Raw genomic sequence first — 12,925 nt, forward strand, 5'->3', positions numbered from 1 at the left:
GCAGGAGGTCCACCCGAGCTGCGGGACCAGCGAACCCTCCGCAGTCATGCCTGCAGGAGGTCCACCGGAGCCGGAGGACCGGCGACTGGCAAAATGCCGTCCCAAGCGCGCACTTGGCGCGCTGGGGTCTGGAGCCAGCCCTGGTTCCCATAATACAAGAACTAGGGGTCACCAAATGAAATTAATAGGCAGCAGGTTTAAAACAAATAAAAGGAAGTTCTTCTTCACGCAGCGCACAGTCAACTTGTGGAACTCCTTGCCTGAGGAGGTTGTGAAGGCTAGGACTATAACAATGTTTAAAAGGGGACTGGATAAATTCATGGTGGCTAAGTCCACAAATGGCTATTAGCCAGGCTGGGTAAGGAATGGTGTCCCTAGCCTCTGTTCGTCAGAGGATGGAGATGGATGGCAGGAGAGAGATCACTTGATCATTGCCTGTTAGGTTCACTCCCTCTGGGGCACCTGGCATTGGCCACCGTCGGCAGACAGGACACTGGGCTGGATGGACCTTTGGTCTGACCCAGTCTGGCCGTTCCTATGTTCTTAGGTTCGCATGCTGAGACTGAGAAGGGGCAGGACCCCAGGGACTATGGACAAAGGGGTTCACATTAGCGGCCATCCCCCTTCCCCAGGGCTCAGACACCCCCCTCGCACTGGGGTGGGGTCAGTAGAGCCAGGCCTCTCGGGGGGGGGGATCTGTCACACCCCGAGAGACGGCGCTATGCCGGTGTACGCTCCCAGCGGAGACCAGCCCTCAGGCAGCACCTTCCACAGCAGCACCGGGGGCTGGTTCCCCTGGGCAAAGGCTGACTTGGGGGGTCTGCACCCCTCACATAGCTGTGAGCCTTGGGAATGGAGGTTTCTGAAGCGCACCCCCAAAGCCCTGAGGAAGGCAACATGGAGTCTGGGGCTGACGGAAGCGCCAGGCTGGTTCCCCCACCTCCCCGGTATTTGCTAACATGCAAATTAATCTGTTCCCGCCCTCTCCAAGCCAATGACTGGCCACCTGGCATGCGATTGCCACTGGGCTGCGATGCCGCCTGGCTGGAGGCGCTGGCTCGGCCTTTGGGCGAAACCTGCTTCCCGCTCCCAGCCCGGCTGGTGAAACACAGGTTAGTTCCAGGTTTCCTTTATATTTGCATGGGCCCGCGGGGGGGTATCGTCCCGACACCAGGGTATTAACGAGCAGCAGGTCATTAGCTCTCAAGCGATTAATGAGCTGGGCTACACTGGACTGGTCAGACCGGCCGAACCTCACTGCAGCTGCCACTGAGCCCATTGGGGACGGGGTTCACCGCCCTGCCTTTGCCAGAGCCGGGATTCTAAGCAGGCCCTGAGGAGGTGGTGGTGACCCAGGGTGGTGTCAATACGGGGCCACGTGAGGAAATTGCTGGTTTCCGGCTGCTTTTTCAACACATACAAAAGTCCATACAAAACACTCCACTGAAAGACCGTTACGATGGTCACAAAGTCAAACACTCAACACTTACGAAAGGGCACAATGAAGGTTGCCTGTGCAGCCTTAACCTGTGTCCCGTGTGCACCTGTGTCATGACAGTCCACAAGGACATGGTCACACGCTGTTCTCCCCCAGAGCCCGCCTCTGGCAGGGCACAGGCTGGGCCTGCTCCGGGGCAGGCCTGTAGGACCTGCCTCGTTTGCTGCAGCCACTGGCTGTGCCGTGAGTGAGGCAGGGACTGCAGGAGGAGGAAGGACGATCCCGCAGTCGAGTGCTGCCCTGGAGCACTGGAGTCTGTCCCTGCCACAGAGTTCCTGTGAGACGCTGGGCACGTCACTTAATCAAGCTTTCCCCTGGGAGTTACTAACTGTGTGTGCCCCTGGGCTCTGAAACACGCTGCGGATGTGCTGCAGCTGAAATCAATAGCGCTGGGCTTTGTATAACGAACGTGCTGCAAGGCGACAGATTCGGAAGAAGTCAGGTACTCGGTGCCTCAGGGGCACCCAAACTTAGTGGATATTTTTGGCTGGAAGCTCCAGGTCTCAGGCCTCCGTCTCTACAATGGAACTTACCCCCCACCCCCCCATCTCATCTCACGGGGGCTGTGACAATAAATCAGAGCGTGGGCACTGCTGGGATCCCACAGTGGTAAGCACCACAGAGGAAAGAGTATTTCTGTCTTCGGAGCAGGGTTCAGACAGGGGACAAGACGTAAGGCGGGCGGGCGGGGGGGGGGCAGACTGAACAACGAGGGGAAAACAGCCGCGAGTAGCTGCTCATTCAGTGAGACCGTCCCTCCTGCGCACGGAACGAGACGGCGAGTGGCAGAAAACCGGTGCGTGCTCGTGTCCTTGCAGGCAGTGATAACGCTAATGCCCCGGGGACGCGTGCGAGGGCTGCACAGGCAGGCTTCATCCCAACATTTCCTGACTTCTGAGCACCGGAATTTGCAACCTCACTAACGTGCTTTTAACACAGTCTGTGTTTCGATCTCTCACGTCTCACACCATGGGGACTGTTCCCACAGAGAGGAGACAAGCCCGAGGGGACCCTCCGGGGCGGGCTAGAGGCGGGAGATGAGGAGAACAGAAGCTCGCAGAGTCACAGCACGGGAACAAGGGGATACTCCATTAAATTAAAAGGGGGCAATTCAAAATGGATATAAGGAAGCCCTGTGGAACTCACTGCCACAGGAAGTCACCACCATCAAGAATTTAGCAAGATTCAGAGAGGACTGGGCAGCCCCAATCTCCAGAGCGCTCAGATGGGTAACACAATTTGGGCAGGGATATTAACCTCCTGCTCCAGGGCTCGAGCCGATCTCTATCGATTCGAGACCAGGATCAGACCTAACGGGGTGAAGGGCTGATTATTCCACTGCTGGGCTCTTGCCCCCTCCTCTGAAGTGGCTAGTGGTGGCCACTGGAAAAGACAGGGCTGGGCGAGATGGACCTCGGCTCTGATCCCGACCCGCAGTCCCTGTGTTCCTGCGGGCCCCCGACGAGACAGACAGAGAGGGGCCCTGAACTCCCAGATGCTCCTTGCCCTGCGCACAGCACTGATCCATAACGATGAGACTCAAGAACCTTCTCCTTTTTCTCCCTTTGAGTTAAGGAGGCTCCGTTCCCTTCTGGACCCTCCTCGTCGGGGGTTACGTCAGTCCCCCCGGTATGGCAGAACCCCCCTTCCCAGTCCCCTGCTCACTGGTATGGGACGTTCCTCCTGTCCAGCCGCGGATCAGCGTCCCCAGGGAGGGGCATGAGCTCAGAGCCCTCAGAACAGGAGCCCTGCCGACAGGGCTGGCTCCAGGGTTTCTGCCGGACTGAGAGACCCGACGCCAAATAGCCCGATGTGCCGCCCCTTCCCCTTGGCCGCCCCAAGCACCTGCTTGCTGAGCTGGTGCCTGGAGCCGGCCCTGCCAACTGAGCCAGGCCTCCCCCCGCCCCCAGCACTATCCCAGACTGCCTGCAGCATGGGCCGAGCAGTGCTGCTTGTGTTCCTTTCCTGTGCCCAGACCTGCCGGGCACAAGCTGGGGGTAACAGCCCAACAGATTCGAGGCCTCATCTTTAGCATGCACCTTTCCAAACTGCTCGTCAGCTCACGGGACACCCCAGCAATAACCATCTAACGCCTCCCTCCTCGCGAGCCCTTCTCAGGGCGTCTGGAACTCACCTGCACAGCCCGGAGTCCAGCCCACAAAATCCCGCGGGTGAGCAGGACTTAACAATCCGCCCTCCTCGCGTGCGGTGCGGCTCCCTGGCAGCCTTCCGCCCGTCAGGCCAGCCCCAGGCTCCAGCAAAACATCCTCTTCCTCTTGCCCTTCCTCTGTCCCCTTCTCCCACCTCGGGCTCAGGCCGCTCCCACCGGAGACCCCGCTGGGCGTGGGCCGTACTGGCCTCAGAGGTTTGGTTTCTTTTCCTGAGGTGCCCGAGGCGTCGCCTCACTGTCTGGTGTGACGGGCAAGGCCAGATGGTGTGACAAAGTGGGGGAGTTTCTTGTTTTTCCTTGTTTCCTATGGGGGATTTTCTTGGTTTTCCTATGGTTTGCGGGCACAGGGGGTGGGACTCACTTTCCCTAGGTGCTACAGGTTTAACGAGGTGATGGGAGAGGGAGTTGGTTGTTACAGAGGACCAGGGAGGGAACTTGGGACCCCAACCACTGGTGTTACAGCTCAGAGAGATGCAGCTCCAGGAGGTGGAGGCGTGTGATGTTGTGAGTGTAATACAATATCTCCTTGAAAGGTGACAGGGCCAGAAGGAGTTAATTACCTCCCAGACTGACCTGCCCCAGGGCCGAACTTTAGAGACTGGTTAGGAAGATCTGTAAATGACCAGAGCTTTGAAACGCAGCCGGCATTGGTAGAGGTAGAAGGGGAGGTGTTTGCTCAGGGCTTGGGATGTCAGCAACCAAGTCTTGTCTATTGCTAGAGCTTTGATTCAAAGATCAACAAAGGAATATTAACATTTAGGAAGATACTTGAGGGAAATAGTATTATTGTCTATATGCAGGGCCAGTGCAAGGAAGTTTTGTGCCCTGGGCCCCCCCCAGGTTCCCCACCCCCCCATCAAGGGAGGCCCCCCCGCAGCAGCTACCCCCCCCCACGGCAGCTAACCGCGCCCGGGGAGACTCCCCCCGACCCTTCCGGCTTGGGAAACCAACACAGCCCAGGCCTTCGGGGGAGGGGGGGGTCAGCTGCCACCCCAGAGGTGGGGTCGTCAGTGGCAGGGAGACCCGGGCCTCCGCTACTCCACTGGGTCCCAGCCCTGGGCCCTAACAGTGGAGGGGAATCCTGCCAAAACACGCTGACTCACTCTCCGGCAGGAAAACCACTGAAGTCTAGTTCTTCAGGACTATTTCCTACCAGTCTGGGTGTAGGGCTCTGTATCCAAAAGTCATTGGTCTCCCAGGGGCGCTCGCCTGACGGCTGGTCCCGGCAACTCCGTCCGCGGGACGCTCGTCGGACAACAGTCCCGGGTGCTCCGTCCTCAGGGCGCTCGCCTGACAGTGGTTCCCGGCAGCCCCGTCCCCGGGGCGCTCGCCTGACGGCCGGTCCCGGCCGCTCCGTCCCCGGGGCACTCGCCTGACGGCCGGTCCCGGCCGCTCCGTCCCCGGGGCGCTCGCCTGACGGCCGGTCCCGGCTGCTCCGTCCCCGGGGCGCTCGCCTGACAGTGGTTCTCGGCAGCCCCGTCCCCGGGGCGCTCGCCTGACGGCCGGTCCCGGCCGCTCCGTCCCCGGGGCGCTCGCCTGACGGCTGGTCCCGGCCGCTCCGTCCGCGGGGCGCTCGCCTGACGGCAGTCCCGGGTGCTCCGTCCTCAGGGCGCTCGCCTGACAGTGGTTCTCGGCAGCCCCGTCCCCGGGGCGCTCGCCTGACGGCCGGTCCCGGCCGCTCCGTCCCCGGGGCGCTCGCCTGACGGCCGGTCCCGGCCGCTCCGTCCCCGGGGTGCTCATCGGACGACAGTCCCGGCAGCTCCGTCCTCAGGGCGCTCGTCTGATGGCCGTTCCCGGCAGCTCTGTCCGCGGGGCGCTCACCTGACGGCCGTTCCTGGCAGCTCCTCAGGGCACTCGTCGGACGGCGGTTCCTGGCAGCTCCATCCTCGGGGCGCTCGTCGGACGGCGGTTCCTGGCAGCTCCGTCCCCGGGGTGCTCATCGGACGACAGTCCCGGCAGCTCCGTCCTCAGGGCGCTCGTCTGATGGCCGTTCCCGGCAGCTCTGTCCGCGGGGCGCTCGCCTGACGGCCGTTCCTGGCAGCTCCTCGGGGCACTCGTCGGACGGCGGTTCCTGGCAGCTCCATCCTCGGGGCGCTCGTCGGACGGCGGTTCCTGGCAGCTCCATCCTCGGGGCGCTCGTCAGACGGCGGTTCCTGGCAGCTCCTCGGGACACTCGTGTGTCTCCTCCAGCTGCAGGGCACAGCTCCATTCGGGGGCAAGTCCAGGATCCTATTGAGATCCCAGCTCCCTTGAAGAGACGTCTGCTCCCTCCAGGGCTCTCCTTTTACACTGCCTGTCCCGCGCCGGTGTGGGGGTGCATTTAGCTCTGCCCAGGGGGAGCGTAGTGGTCCCTCGCTCTCCAGTCTGGAGGGACGCCACTTCGCCTCACTACAGCCAGGAACACACAAATACATGTCCCCTGGGCTGATGCAACAGGCTAGGGCCATTCTAGAGCTCCCACGGTCTGGCCCATCTCAGTGTAACACCTTTCTGAGGTTTCCGTTTTAAACACAAAATATAACATGATCCCCCAAAGATGCCACATGCAGTTGCAATATCTGTCCCAGCAACTGCTACAGAAAATGCCTGAGTCTGAGCTGGCTGGGAGCTGGAGCAGGGTAAGGAAGGGGCAGAGGCTGGAGGTGGGTGAGGGTGTCTCAGGCCTTCCCCTTTCATCCCTTCCAGGTCCCAGTGCTGCCGTCATTCCCAGGCACAGGGGAGTAGACAGGATGTTTGCCAGGCTATTTTCAGTGGCATTGATTTGGAGACGCCAGTTGCAGTAATGGATGCAGCCCTGTCTGAGCAAAGATTCTGTTCCCACCCAGCCACCGCCGGGGAAACACACTCGAGGGGCTGCTTCCCCCTGGGCGGTTAGAGAGCCTGCACCATGGGGTTTGCCCTCGCCACCCTGGACAGCGCTGTGTGTTCCAGCAGGTAGCTAGGGAGTTCCCGGCCCCCAGGAGTTCCCATATCCCTAGGAACTGGTTCAGGGTGTTCCCATGGCTCTGGCTGCAGTATCTTCTTTCATTCCCATTCCTCTTTGTGGTGGATTGAGGACTGTGCCAGAATTTAAGCTGTTGCTTTAAGAGCTGGGTTCCCCCACCCCAACCTTTCCAGATCCTGCCTGCAGGCTTGCGTGTTCTATAGCAAAGCATTCGATTGGAATCAGTCTGAAAAGAGCCAGTTCAAAGCAGGGAGGAGGGGGTGAGCTGTGCCTCTCTGTAGGGAGCAGCCTGTTTTGTTTCTCTCTGCTTTGGGGTTCTTGTGCGTTTTGACTTATAAGAAATAGGGTCACATTGCAACCGTCCAGCACAAGTATTTTGTGTTTGTAAGCTATTTTTTCTAGTTGTACACTCATTTCACCGTCATCCCAGTTCCCCCTCCCTGGCTGCATCAGGCTGTCTGACACATGGTGACTTCTCTCCTATAGATCATGCCCTTCGGCAGTGATGTTCCCCCTAGGAGAACCATCCCATCAGGCATCAGTTGGGTCCCTGAAGGATGAGCTGCCGGTCAGTATCAGCATTTGAGCCTTGTGTCCATCTCCTGACGCTCGTGTATAAATTCATGCCCATTTTTAATTCCGACTACTGCTTTCCAGAACGCCGGCACTCTCCCCCCAGGGCAGGGTCTGTGAGCCCTCAGCCAACACGATGGCCTCCATGGGACACCGCCAACTCAGGAACCTCTGGCACGAACGGCTGGCGCGTGGTCAATTAGCACCTACCACTGTTAGTTCTTCCTTGAATTTATTTTTAATTATCCCTTGTCCTATTAGCATCATTGGGAAGCGGAGGCCCTGACTCCGGGAGGAGAGGCACCCGGAAAGGGAGGGAATGCCACCCCCCCGAGGATAATGCTCCACAAGGGCAGAGTTTGGAGTTTAATGTACCTACCCCACATCATTCGGAAGCTTAGTTGCTGGGCCTTTAGCTGAGCTATGATGTGGAGCTGCCAACTGGTGCTGTAGGTCTGTTGCTGAGGAGAAACACTGGTCCCCCAGTGAGCAAGTGTCAGGGTTGTACAGTTCCAGAACCTCACTGCAACACGACTCTGACGGCAGTTTTCACTGTTTAAGTTCATTTCACCCCCTCTTGTGGTGTTTATTAGTCATAGCTACCCCCAGCGATGCATTACGAGATTGGGGTTGGGTTTGCATGGGCAAGTTTGTGTTGTTTTCCAGAAATCCTGAAGCTGTTTAGCATGCAGCAAAAATGGCAAATAGCAACATGTTGCAATATACTAACATGAAATGTTTTCACATCCCATATTCTGAATTGTCATCAGCGTGTCTCACAAGGGAGCAATAGTTTTTTATATTTTCAATTGAAATTTGCTGACCGGCTCTCTCAGTGAAACGTGCCCCAGGGCCCGGCAATCGCTGCGCAGTGGTAGATATGAATTGCTCCTGTAATGCTTCTGTACAGACAATCTAGCTGCCTGGTAGAACGTTTCAATGTGTAATTGCCTAGCATGCAATAACAGCCTTTGAAATAGTCTAAAAACTGGCTTTTGAATTCCGTGACATGCACAGTTCAGTGTTAGAGACAACACTGTGCAGCTTCGATCAAAGTGCTCACTACGAAAAAATGGCAGTTTGGATACTAACATATCGAGCTAACGTAGCACAAGTCTGGTGTGACGTTATTGATATAAATTGGGACCATATAGAACATGGGTTGCAACCAAGGTCCTGTAGTGGCACCAAATCTTAAGTAAAGGGGGTCATATAAGGTGTCTAAGACCAGGTTCTGGGTTGCTGGTTAGGATTATGCTGTCTGTATGTCTGTGTATCATTTTGTAGTTGAAGTTATAAGTATTGGCTCTGTACTGTCTGTATTTTGTATTATGCTCTGCTTCTGGGAAATATCCCAGACAAGCTGGTGTTAGCCCTGCCTAGCTGGCTTGATGGCCCATTAAGGACCATCAGCTACACAATTGACCCATGGAGAGAAGGCAGACACGCCTTGTGACTCAGCAAAGTGCAGGGACTTGTCCATGTGACTCCAGACTCCATTTTGCTGTAATTTTCCACAGTGAGGACAAAGAGATTCTTACACCTGGAAAAGTCTATATAAGGCTGATGCATCATCTCCATCTGGTCTTCAATCCTGCTTCTGCCCTCTGGAGGGACTTTGCTACAAACTGAAGCTCTACACAAGGGACTGAATGACCCATCCCAGCGGGGGATGTTCCAGAGACTTAATTTGAACCTGCAGTTTACTCCATCACTGCTGCAAGCCTGAACTAAGAACTTTGCCATCACTGTATGTAATTGATTCCATTTAACCAATTCTACCTCTCATCTCTACCTTTTTCCCTTTGTAAATAAACCTTTAGATTTTAGATTCTAAAGGATTGGCAACAGCGTGATTTGTGGGTAAGATCTGATGTGTATAGAACCTTTTCCTTTTATTGGGGTGAACCTTTTCCTTTTATTGGGGTGTTGGTTTTCATAACCATTCATCCCCAGGACGAGTGCACTGGTGGTGATGCTGGGAGACTGGAGTGTCTAAGGAAATTGCTTGTGTGACTTGTGGTTAGCCAGTGGGGTGAGACCAAAGTCCTTTTTGTCTGGCTGGTTTGGTTTGCCTTAGAGGTGGAAAAACCCCAGCCTAGGGCTGTGACTGCCCAGTTTAAGCAATTGGTCCTGAATTGGCACTCTCAGTTGGGTCCCGCCAGAATCGCTCCGTCACGGAGACTTGTACACAGTGAAAAATGGCGGTAGTGATGGTGGTAACGTTAGCAACATACGTTGGGAACTCCACCCCGCAGGGAAGTTACGGTCTATGAAGACATGGAGGATACAAGCTCCTTAGAGCTTAGACTCTCCACAAACTTTGAAAAATGTGTTCTTTTGTCAAGAAAATCCAAAGAATGCCAAACACCACCAGTGCTGGGCAGAATTCGGTGCTGCTGGCAGCAGAAGGCAGGAGAGATGAAGTGTACTGATGGCTATTGGATGAGTTGTCTAGGTCAGAGGATTTGCCATCAATGCTCCCGCATGAGAGCTGTGTCCAGAAACACACACACACGTCGAAGTTGGTGCATTTCAGAGTTGTCTTGAACCCAGGAAAGAAAAAGACACTAAATCAGAGACTGTGTTTATCTGCTTCTCTAGCTACCCCAGCAAGCCCGTCCTCCCAAGCCTGGGCCGGTTGCATTGTTTGCTTGAGAAAAACAAAACAGACAAGAAACTTCCTAAAATAGAAACCATTGAGACAGCACCAATCGAGAGAAGGCAGCACTCAGAAGAGATGATGTCACGTTGCGCAGAAGATCTGTGAAGACTTGATTGCTAAGGATGCAGTTTATCACTCATTTGCCTTTCTTCCCACTTGAGTAAAAGTAATCAAAGCAAAACCAGCTAGTTACAGTACAATGGTCACCTTATGACACTGCATATTGTCAGCTGATTGAAGAGCTAGACAATGATCTTATGTACACCACCACGAAGGCTCTTCTCCTGTCCAAGGGGCTACACAGATGGGAAGCCCTGCACTGGCCTCAGCTGCACACAGCACAAGCTATTCCAGGCAAGATTAGAAAAACACGGTGGTTCTGCAATTTCGTTCCATGCACAGCATGGACAAGGCAAGTCTACCTTTGCTCTAGGCAGCACAGTAACATCATCGGATCCTATCCTAGCCGCTAGCAAACTGAACCTGGCACGTAAGTCATCCAGGAGTTTGGTGGATGTTCTGGTGAGGGAGCCAGATGAGCCACTTTCAAATGACCAAGTGGTTTGTATAACCCCGCTTCCATCCTTCAGGCTGAAAGAGCCAAAATGAAGCCTCTGTATATTATTCAAAGCAGGTATTTGTAGTTTACTACTTTTGTCTCCAGCTGGTGCAGGAGTCAGTCCTTTGGTTGGTAGATAAAGGGGCACAACGGTCAGCCAGCAACGAGTACCAGGCTTCAGGAGACAGTCAGAGAAGGTGTCTCAAGTGCGGAGCACCTCCCATCAACAGTTCCAGAAAAATCGCCCCACTGCACAGGCGCCTTGCTGCTCAGCCCCCCAGGAGTTTGGGCCTCGCAGTTTAATTGACAGACTGCACGTCCATGGGTCTGCATCAGTTATGATGAGCTGAGATAGTTCATCAGCAGGGCTGCAAAAACTGCAGTGGACAGACTCCAGGGAGGTGTGTGTCACAGGGCACGTTGCTCACCGCCAGACGGGTGCCCCCTGTCCACGGCTTGCACACGGTCACTGCATCTGCCTGCAGTCCCTCTCGCACCCTCTTTGCAACTCAGCCCTCCAGCCGTGTCACCATCTGTGCTCCTGCCTTCTGGGGAATAGCACTGCAGTCCAGCCGTCCAGCCACTTCCCCAGTGACACGTTGGGGGAGACACCCAGGCCCATCCACTCCTCTGGGTCCCAGCCCAGGGACCCTGTAGATGGCCGCCACATGCTGTGTCCCTTCCAATTGCTGCAGCCCCAGCACCTTCTTCACTCTGGCCTCAGGTCCTCAGCCTGCCAGCCCTAGCCACCAGCCAGGAGCTCCCTCTCGCTCCCCAGGTCCCTGCCAGCAGCTGCTCTGTCCATGGTGCTGCACAACTCTCAGCCTGCTAGAGACAGTCCTGACTCCTTCAGCTCCCAGCAGCCACTGACCACCTCTGGCCCAGCAGCTTCTTTTATGTGAGTCCACTGAGCCCTGATTGCTTGCTCCCGGCAGCCCTTTCCTGATAGGCTCCGCCCAACACAGCCTCTCTAGGCTTGGAGGACTCACCTCCACTGCTCCCACCCAGGATTAACCCCTTTTACACTTATGTGGGGGAGACATCCCATCTCAGCGTGTTCATTCCAAATGGAATTGTCCAACGTCCTGCTGGCATCAAGCTCACCCAGGAAGGAGACGCTAGCGCTCATGGACAGCAAGAACGGCTTCCATTCAATGGCCAGAGCAGCATGTCCAGAGCAGCCTGCAACGTTAGCCCAGCCTCATGGGAACCACTGAGGCACTGCCTCTTCCCAGCCAATCAGAGGCGCTTGTGCGGGGTGCAGCGGGTGAAGCTGGGGCATCCCCCGCGCTCTCAGCAGAGATCGGAATAATGAACAAGATGCCGATAACGATGTTGACTAGAAATGTCACCAGTGCGATCACATTTCAATGATCCCCCTACACACCCGCAGTTTGTTTTGTTTGACTGTTGCTGTGATGCTTTGAGGTCACAAAGAAATCCAGTTGTGTGTCTCATCATAAACAGTCATTAAAAGTAACAGAAACAAAGGGAAACATTTCAAAGTGGTAATTTTAACATGTTGATGGGTCACCGTTGATCCCTGTTTCTATGGTAACGACACCCCTTGACAGCTCCACATCCCTCATCGTAAAGTAGACGTAATGAACTTTCGAGTGACATGAGGTGGGTGTAGGGAGGGGGTGCACTATGTCACCCGAATCGGTGGAGTCTGCTCGTCCCATCCCAATGGCATCAGAACTGGCAGCCGGCGACAGTCACTCATTTTCCTCCAGGCCTGTGCTGGGCTGTCACGGGGGCCTGTACTCACCGCTGGGGCTCCTCCGGGGAGTAGCGCCGCTCGGTCTGATTCCCCCAGCTGGCTCTCGTTCGCACTGTGGGGCCCCCTCTCGGGTGATCTGTCTCAGGCCATCTTCCGTTCTGCTGCCCAGATTGCACCACTTCCCCTGGCCTGCTGCTCTGGGTTCCAGCTCCGGGACCCTCAAATCAGCAGCCAGGGTCGGCTCCATCCCAAACCTCCTTTTCCTACTCGCCTACCAGGCTTCCTCCTCCACCATGGCCTGGGTGCCCCCTGCCCTCAGGGCCCGGATCCCAGGGCTTTGGCTCTCCCCCGGGTGTTCTCCTTTCCCTCTCTGCAAGTTCCCCCCGCATCCCCCTTCTGCTGCCAGCGCCCGGCTTTACCTCAGTCCCGCCTGCTCCATCGTCAAGCAGGGCTGCTTAGGCCAGTTCCCCTCAGGTGTGGCCTGTTTGCAGCCCATGAACCCCTTTCTAGGCTAGTGGGGTGAACACCCCAGCACAGGGGTGTCCAAGGCTGGTGGGGTGCACTAGCAGATGGGCCCAGCATTCCCACCCCGCTAATGATCGCCGACCTCCTCCTCTCCCCTCACCGGTTCACCGAGCCTGGATCAGAGGCTTGTGCTGGCTGACTCTGCCTAGTCCTGGGTCCCGCTGCCCAGAGAAGAAACAATCTCTCATCCCGATGGCACGTTTGTGCCTCACAATTCCAGTAACGGCGACCAGGATATTACTGTGGCTCCTGCATACCGGCACCTGAG

This window comes from Mauremys mutica, unplaced genomic scaffold (genome assembly GCF_020497125.1).
Source record: "Mauremys mutica isolate MM-2020 ecotype Southern unplaced genomic scaffold, ASM2049712v1 000206F_np12_subseq_1:328963_obj, whole genome shotgun sequence".
Taxonomy (NCBI): domain Eukaryota; kingdom Metazoa; phylum Chordata; order Testudines; family Geoemydidae; genus Mauremys; species Mauremys mutica.